A 9,466-nucleotide genomic window follows, 5' to 3' on the forward strand; every position below is an offset into this window, starting at 1 on the left:
TAAAGTAGGTATGCTTTTTATTCAGCGCTGAGACAAACGGGGATAATTCCTCAAAGTCATGCGTACCTCAGTGTTGTTTCCCTCTACATTTATAAGGTTGCACCATACGCCTATACATATTCATATCCTATCCCCGCTTCGTATTACAATGAGTTAGAAGGTCCTTTGCGCCTGCGCAGTGCCCTCTCTGGTCATGGGCAGGGGTCTCAAGATGAAGTAAATGAGTCTTCCTCCTGTGGGTAGGGGTCTTCAAGATGAAGTAAATGAGTCTTCCTTTTCTTGAACTTTTCACCTTTTAGTCTTCACTTATGGCCTTAGGGTTTGGTCCCAGCCATAAACCATCTGCTTCTCCCCCTTAAAGATTCAGGAGTCTGCTTTTCTCTATCAATAGGTGCTTATCAGTAGAATCAGGTGTCTGCTTTTCCTTATCAATAGTTAGTGCCTTTGTTCTGCTTAGTAGGCATGATTTGTACAGACAATACCTTTGCTTAAGCAAGCAAATTCCTCTAACCCCCCTGTACAATGTGTTTATTATGAGAATAAGACTGATAGAATCATAGAATAGTTAGGGTTGGAAAGGACCTTAAGATCATCAAGTTCCAAGTTCTGGGGGTGCCCAAGAAATTGGGAGGGGACACATCTGAGACAGCTGACCCCAACTGACCCAAGGGATATTCCAGACCATATGAAAGTACGCTCCATAAATGAACTGGGCAGATATCTGGCCAGCAGCTGCTGCTCAGGAACTGTCTAGGCATCAGTCAGCAAGTGGTGAGCAGTTGTATTGTACATCACTTGTTTTGTATATTCCACCTTTTTATCATTATTTTCTTCCTTTTCTTTCCTATTAAACTGTCTTTATCTCAGCCCAGGAGTTTGAGTTTTTTGATTTTCTCCCCAACCCTACTGGCGAAGAGGGGCATGATGAGCAGCTCTGTGGTACTAAATTGCCATCTGGGGTTAAACCACAACAATGGTATAAAGCACATGAAAAATTAAGGTATGAAAGCATACTCATTAACAAGTAAGGATTAAATACTTGAGGTATTCCCCCAAGGCCTTATAGATTATCAGATTTTCTACAATGAGACAAGGAGGCACAAAAGCACAAAAATGTAATCAGTTCTAAATAATGTTAAATTTGATAGCTTTGTAATGGAAAGTAACTGTGGTGCTTGAAGGTAGTTGACATAGTTTTAGGTCCTTAGGACCTTAGTACAAGAAGTGTAAGAAAAGCAGAACAGAGAAACAGGACCTGGGGATGGGGAGTATCTGGGACTAGAAGATGTCCAGGGTGGGCACAGTTAACCTAACTGATAAATAGAAAGACAGGATAATTGCTATGTTTGTGGTGTTAATGAACCCATTAAGCCAGTGTAAACATCTACTGGGGAGTATCCAGGACTAGCAGATGTCCAGGATGGAAGCAGTTAAACTAACTGATATGTAGAAGGACAGGATCATTGCTATGTCTTCAATGTTAATTAAGCTGGTGCTTCAAAGACTGCCAGAAGTTATGAAGATTGTTGGGAAAAGTAAACGACCCTAAAAGACCACCATCACATTTTTGCATGCAGGGGGGAAACTTTCTGGAAAATGATGTAATTCATGTGTAGCCTCATGAATATGCATGTATGCCCAGGGACTATATAAGGATGGCCTGAGTAGCAATATGGGGACATACCTTAGGAGGAGCTATCCCCTGTGTCTCCCGGTGCCACAATAAAGAATACCTGCCTGTCAACTTCAAACTGTTGGTGAGTTTGTTCCTGGAGTTATATCCAAATCAACAAACACCATATAAAAAACATATGGATATACTCCAGCCTTCGGATATGAAAATATACCTTCTTCCTTCTCCTCTCTCTTTCTTTCCTCCTGAAGTAAGCTGACAGCACAACCAAAACAGCAGTTCTAAAATAATATAAATGTTCTTGCTAATGCTTTGAATGTTACAGGGCTACATGCAAGTAAAATCTAATTCAAAGTGAAAAAAAGCAAGCATTCAAAAACTCAGAGGGGAAGCACTAGAAGGTAGAAAAAGCACTGGTAGCAGAACAATAAGGAAAACAACAAAACCCACAAAAATCAAAAATATTAAGTGCAAATAAATATAAAGACAACAGAAGATGTGCCAAAACAGATCCTGAAATACGTCTCTTTCACTTGCAAAGACCTCACAAATCTGTAGCTGTAGTATACTGGAAAGAAAGTCTTTCACACACCCTAATCGTTACTAAGGAACTGCCTGAACTTAACAACTGGAAGAAGTTAAATGGTATGCCATAAACAGCTGGTACTAATGACCAAAAAAATAAACCAATGGTAATTAGAATTAAGACTTCAGAATGAAGATCCTGATGGAATCTTTGGACAACTCTAGTGAAGAATGGTGTTGACTGAAGAATAGGGTTGTAAATATGTAACTTTGAGGACATTAGGCTTTGTTAACAACTATAGAGAAAAGGAAACTGCTAAAATAAGGTTTGCCAGAACCACCTGGTGGGTTACTGACATGACAACGATCCTAAAACAAAGTGAAGAAATAACCACCAGGGGTCCCAAAGCCCACTACCACATATTAGTGTTCATGCAGGATGCATTCTTTAAAAGTATGATGTAATGTTTGTAATCTAATGAATATGTATGTTTAAGGACAATATAATTACAGCCTGGTTGATGCTTGGATGAGACACACTTGGAGGAGCACTCCCCCATGTCTCCCAGCACCGCAATAAAGAATACCTGCTTGTCAACTTAAACTTTGGTGACGAGCTCCTGCAAATTTTTCTGAATCACTAGTATGTGATCTTCAAAATATTTAATAGGTTGATTACTAGGGAGATCACAGTCACAACTGGTTTTAGCAGCACATTTTATAATGTGTTACAGTCATGATTCATCACCATGAAATGCAAAGTTATTGCACAATTTGAGTATAGCCTGATAGCAGTACAATGCTCCCACATTTCTGAGATTTCATAGGACATTTAGAATACAATCTATTCCAAGGCTGAAACTACAAGCGCCAACATGTTATCAGATATTCTTCTACAAAGACTCCCAAGAGGATAAAGAAAAATCTGCACAACTACAGATACCAACCAACCAGGAAACTGACTATAGAAATCAGCTTCCTATTTCTTTCAAGCTAAATAAAATAAACTTGAAGGAAAAAAAAAAAAAAAAAAACAACAAACCAAAACACCAAAATACCCACACAAAAAAAAACCCAGCCAATATCTCAAGAACTTACCTTCAGACTTCAACTTGGTAAGAACAAAAATCAGATAGTTGTTGAAATCTGGATACTGATTGAGTTGTTCTAGTTTCTGAAGAGAGAAATTGCTAAGGAAGTTTGAATCTTCACACACAACACTTATAGCTTTCTGAATACTATGATTATTACACATTGTACTACATCATTTCAAAGAGCTGTGACTACAAGTTCACAACATACAGAGAGTATGAACAATCTGAAAGCAGCTTCTGTAATTTTCATACTGAAGTAGCAGCTTTTACTTACACTGAAATCTGAAAAAAATAAAAAAAATTTAAAAAAATCATCCAAGGCCAGACACAGAATTTAACAGACTCTTTAAAATATTTCTAAAGGAAAAAAAAAAAAAAACACAAAAACAAGCAAACAAAAAAAAACACACCACAAAAAACCCTACGAAGCAAAACTACAAAAAACCCCAACTAAACAAAAACAAAACAAAACCACACCCCCACCACCTTCCTCTGTGGTTTTAGATTTCAATGTTTACACTTAAAAGCCAGCAAAGCCCAAGGAATCCAGAGAGACACAATCCCATAACACATTTCTTTCCTCCACAATAAAAGCATTTCAGCATTAAAATACAACAGCTACTACGATTTTGATAAGCTACTCACTTAAATGTTGTCATTTTAATATGTCCCTGCCCATGGCAGGGAGGTTGCAACCAGATGATCTTAAGGTCCTTTCCAACCCAATTATATGATTAGTCATATACTTTTTTAAGATACTAACTAGCCACAGCCTGAGCTTTCAACAGTAAGAACCTGTTTAATTGTAAATGCCCAGATATTTGTACCAAGTTCTTCATGCTTGTCCATGGTCTCTTAAAAAAAAAAAAAAAAAAAATGCAAAAAACAAAACAAAAACAAAACAAACAAAAAAACCCCAAACAAACAGAAACAAACCAACCAAGAAACACCAAACAAACAAACAAAAAAAATCCTTCTGTACACAAATCAATTTTCTAGAGTGACCCCTCTCTAAGTATCTTCGTAGCAATAAAAACCTATTCACTATGTCCTTGGGGAAACTGCAAGAATTATTAGGTTTCTGAAGAGCTAGAAGGTATGTAGTTTCTATAAATTTTGTCATTACTTCTGCATGAAATTTCTAAGTATTCTGCCACTGCTTGGCTAAAACAGTGATCTGTCATTCTCCCTGTATCCTGTTCTCATGCCCTGGTATTAATTAGTATGATGCTCAACAATATTTAAGTCATAAGCATGCAATTTCATCTTTAAGTTACTATACCTACTAGATATCAGTATGGCAAACAATCAAGACATTAACATAATATTATTTTTAGAAAAAGATTATTTGCTTATTAGACATTTACTTTACTTGCTCTATAGCTAAAATCTCTAAATATCCAAAAAGTCGCTAAATTTCAGCAAAACGTATTTATGTTAGGACACTGATTGTCCTTCCAATGACCAAACAGCCTGTAGTAACTTTGCTAGAGAAACCTGCCCTCTTTGGACTTAATAACAGAGGAAGTGTACTTATCACAGCCACAAGCTCCTTTGCTGTGAAACACACAGGAGATAAAATGTAAACAGAAGAATGGTCACAGCAAGTGAAAAATAACACAGAACATTCTACATAGCCCCTTAGAAGTAAAGAAACAGATATCCAAAGATTGTTGTCAAAGGTGTCATGCCAAAAAGCTTTTCCAGCAACTAGCTGAAGTAGGGCAGCATCTCTCAATATTTCTCCTTCTTCTCCAAGCTTCAGAAACATAATCACCAAAACATTTAGTCAAACATTACTAACAACTATGAATTCTAATGGCTTAAACAAGAAGCAGCAACATAAGCAAGCAGAAATAACTGAAATGGCAGTATTAAATACAAAATTAACCTGAACACACCTAATCAGTCTAGGAATCAAATAATAGCTTATAGGCCATATTAGCCTATAAATTTCTTCACCCACTAACTTTTTCTTTTTTACTCCAAGAAACACATATTTTAATTCAAAAATGTCTGAAAGCCTTACCAATGCATAACTTTGTTAACAAATGGTTTTGGCTAAACTATGCTCCTCGCTTCATTACATTTGAGGTTCTAAATATGCCAAAACTGTGTCATAATGGGCATGAAAGAGTCAACGCTGGAAGTACTTTAAATTTGAAAACATTAATCACCAGGCTGCTTGGACACGCTATTAAGTAGCATCACAAATTTTTTTGCGGAAACAGTCTCAAAGGACATTTCCCCCAGTTTGTTTTTTTTTTTTTTAATTATAGGACATGGCCTATCAAGTTGCATTAAAACGTTTCCCAAACTGATAATACAACGGTAAAAATGTGCCATTTGCCTAACCTTTACAGGTCAACATATGAGGCCCTCTCTTACCACATTTAATAACAATTTTAAACATCAGTTAACAGCACTTTTGTTCAGTAAATTTCTACTCCTCTTCAAGACAGACAGCACCACCTATATTGCCCAACCTACACACACACTGCTGTTTTTCAAAACAAACAAACTAGATGCCATTAGGTTATTTGAAGCAGAGCTTTAAAATGTAATTTTACATGAAAGCTACACTATAAACACTGTTGCATTTGAAATACTCAAGAAGAGCATTTGGGACATTATAAGAATGCTTAGCCAATTCTGTATAACATTCCTGAAAGGAAGCAAAACCATCTTAAGAAGCTAAAACATAGCTGCAACAAGACGAAAACTGCCTTCACCTTTCAGATAGGAAGTCTTACAAAGTTTGACCACATCTGTTAGGAAAACAGAAAAGTCAAGCAAATTTGGATTCAAGCTAAACTTCTAACATTATTCCTTTTATATATACTTATATGTATATAGAAGGATATCCTTTCAGGACTTCTAAATATCTTAAAGCACTTGCATAGCTAACTCAGGGAGTAGGAGACAGTAGATGGGAGATGCTCCTCAATCTCAGTTCCTTAAAACCTCGCTATTTCATCACTTCTACGATCAAGAGAGACTTGGGGGCTGGTGGGGTGCAACACGACACCCAAACAACAAACCAGCGATACACAACACTAACATAAAATGCACCGCAAAGCTTCACAAGAAGTCGCATAAGGTAAATTTCCCCCTTCTCATAAAATGTAAAGAGTGTAACAAACAGTATTTCAGGCTCAAGACTCCAGGCAAGTCAAAACATATAGTGTAGCAAAATACTGTCAGAGCCAGCAGGCCAACGAGAGCATGCAGGCAGCGGCTCCACTACGGGCACTCCTCCCACTAACTATGGCTTTCGCCTTGAATACCAGCGCAAGATTTTAGGAAGCCCCTACTCAAGCCCCGTTTTGCCGCGGGTGCCCCGCGCCGCTCCGCCAACTCAGCCCAGCAGACAGCACGCCCCTCCTCCCCCCCCGCTCCAGCCCCCTCGGTGGGATCCGCCGCGGCTGAAAGCTAGGCGCTGGCAGCAGCCCAACGTGAAGTAACCTGGGAAAGTAGCAGATACTGAAAAGCTGCCACGCCATATCTTCAAAGCCAAAACAAACCCGGAACTTGGCTCTGGACTCACAACAGGTGCCCAGGCTCCCGACAGGAAAAGGCAACCCCGCAGCCCACAGGCTACCTCGGCAGTTCAAACGCCGCGCTACGACCACCCGCTCCGGCCGAGACTCGGCCCACATCACTCGCTGTAGCCGCTCCCTGGACAGGCTAGGCTGCCGCCGCCTTGCAGCAGCCTGTGATCGCTCTGCCCCCACCCCCGGCACCCCTGGCCTCCCTAGTACCCGCCCGGACCACCACAGCTCCGCTCTGCCTATGCGCTTCACCCGGCCCACCCTCCCGTGCACTGTAGGCCTCGATCAAGGATACTTGTTGCACGGCTCTCTGCGTGGTGGTGTCCGGGGACTGGGACTCCTTAAGCAGCTGCAGGATCTGCTTAAGCCCCTGTTCGTCAGGTTTCCACTCATACTCCATCTTGCTTGCTGAAAAACGTAGCCGCAGTTTGCGGCACAGCAAGCCCTGGGGGAGTGGAACAAGGAAGCAAATAAGCTAGCTAAGCACTTAACTAGCTGCGCGACGCCCCGCCCACTCTCACCCACACACCCCGCCGACTCCGAGCCCGGCCCCACAGACAGCACTAACCTGCTCCAGCCGTCGCACGCTGTACGCAAACACCGAGCACATTAAATCACGACGAATTTGCAATCTGGCTCTAAGAGCCGCCTCGCATCCTCCTGGGTCCTAGCGCCAGGCACGTCCCCGCCCGCCCGCCCAAGCCTCCTCGGACCTGCCGACATAGCCGTCAGCCTTTCGCCAGTGCGTCCCACATCGTCAGGAGCATGGGGGCAACAAAACAAGAACCGCTCTACAGCCGCTCCCCACCACCCGAAAACAGAAAGTAAGCTCCAGCAGCCCCGACAGGAGAGGGGTGAAGCAGAGTTCCGGCCTCCTTGGGACAGCTGCGGCCTTGCACCGCAGTGCCTGGCAGCAAGTTCTACTCACGGAGTAGAAGCGGGGATGTGAATGCAGACCCGGGAGTTAGGAGCATGTACCTGCTCTGCTGTCTGCTTTATTTTTATGTGAGTTGGTCAGTCTCACCTCTGTGCCTCGCAAAATCTTGGAGCAGATTCTCCTGGAAGTCATGCTAAGGCACATGGAAAACAACGAGGTGCTTGGTGACAGACTGTATGGCTTCACCAAGGGGAAATCCTTACTGACCAATTTGGTGGCCTTTTATGATGGGGCTACAGAACTGATGGACAGCGGTAGAGCAGTTGATGTCATCTACCTGGATTTGTGTAAAGCTTTCGACACTGTCCCGCATGACATCCTTGTCTCTAAATTGGAGAGACATCAATTTGATGGATGGACCACTCGGTGGATAAAGAACTGGCTAGATGGCCACACACAGAGTTGTGGTCAGTGGCTCAATGTCCAGCTGGAGACCACTAACGAGTGGTGTCCCTCAGGGATCAGTGTTGGGACCCGTCTTGTTTAACATCTTTGTTGTTGACATGGAGAGTGGGATTGAGTGCGCCCTCAGCATGTTTGCCGATGGCACCAAGCTGTGTGGTTCGGTTGATACGCTGGAGGGAAGGAATGCCATCCAGTGGACACGCTTGTGAGGTGGGCTGATGCCAACCTCATGAAGTTTAACCATGCCAAGTGCAAGGTCCTACACCTGGGTCGGAGCAATCCCAGACACAGCTACAGGCTGGGCAGAGAAGGCATTTAGAGCAGCCCATGATTTGCTCCATGACTTTCCTGGGCACTGAGGTCAGACTGATAGGACTGTAGTATCCTGGGTCCTCTTTCCTGCCCTTTTTGTAGTGAGGCATCATGCTGGCCAACCTTCAATCCTCGGGGACCTACCCACTAGATCAGGACTGCTGATAAATTATGGAGAGTGGCTTGACAAGCTCCTCTGCCAAGCTCCTTCAGAACTCTTAGGTGGAACCCATCTGGCCCCTTAGTCATGTGTACATCTAAGTGAAGCAGGAGGTCACTAACCATTTCTTCCTGGATAATGGGGACTTCAATCAGCTCCTCATCTCTGCCATCCAGCTCAGGGGACTGAGTGCCCTGAGGATGGCTGGTCTGACTATTAAAGACTGAGGCCAAGGCAGCATTAAGTACCTCAGTCTTTTCCTCATCACTGGTCACTAGGATTCCCCCAATACCCAGTAAAGGATGGAAGTTATCCTTGGCCCTCCTTTTATTGCTAATATATTTGTGAAAGTGTTATTTATTATTTTTTATGGCAGTGGTCAGATTAAGTTCCATCTGTGCCTTCGTCTTTCTTTTCTCTCTCTATGACCTAGCAACATCCATGTACTCCTCATGGGGCAACAGTCCCTTCTGCCACAGGTAATATAATCTTTTCCTGAGTTCCAGCAATATCTCCCTGTTTGGCACATGAGGACCGCCTGCTCCTGTGCCTTGAGGATTTCATTCTTGAAGAGTGTCCAGCCTTCCTGGACCTCTTTGTTTTTCAGTAATGTTTTCCAAGGAGTTCTGCCAACCATTATCCTAAACAGGCCAAAGTCAGCTCTCTGGAAGTTTAAGGTGGTGGTTTTGCTGAACTTCTTCCTGACTTCTCCAGGGACTGAAAATTCTCTCATTTCATGATTGCTTTGCTCAAGACTGCCTCCAACCATCACATCACACACCAGTCCTTCTTTGTTCATGAACAGCAAATTTAGCTGGGCGTCTCCCCTACTTGGCTCACTCACCAGCT

At 42.4% G+C, this 9,466-nt stretch overlaps 1 long non-coding RNA gene across 1 annotated transcript; it reads right to left on the bottom strand.

The window, feature by feature from the left end:
* Nucleotides 1–3,232: 3,232 nt before the first annotated feature.
* On the bottom strand, nucleotides 3,233–7,485 carry LOC133207415 (uncharacterized). The gene is made up of 3 exons (XR_009724037.1): nucleotides 7,325–7,485; nucleotides 7,099–7,211; nucleotides 3,233–3,332 (listed from the first exon to the last, which is right to left on the bottom strand). It is a non-coding gene; the product is annotated as an uncharacterized LOC133207415 (long non-coding RNA).
* Nucleotides 7,486–9,466: the final 1,981 nt, after the last annotated feature.

Source organism: Neopsephotus bourkii, unplaced genomic scaffold (assembly GCF_033783945.1).
Source record: "Neopsephotus bourkii isolate Nb327-2 ecotype Australia unplaced genomic scaffold, CSIRO-AGI_Nbou_v1 NB_206, whole genome shotgun sequence".
In the NCBI taxonomy this organism is placed as follows: Eukaryota; Metazoa; Chordata; class Aves; order Psittaciformes; family Psittacidae; genus Neopsephotus; species Neopsephotus bourkii.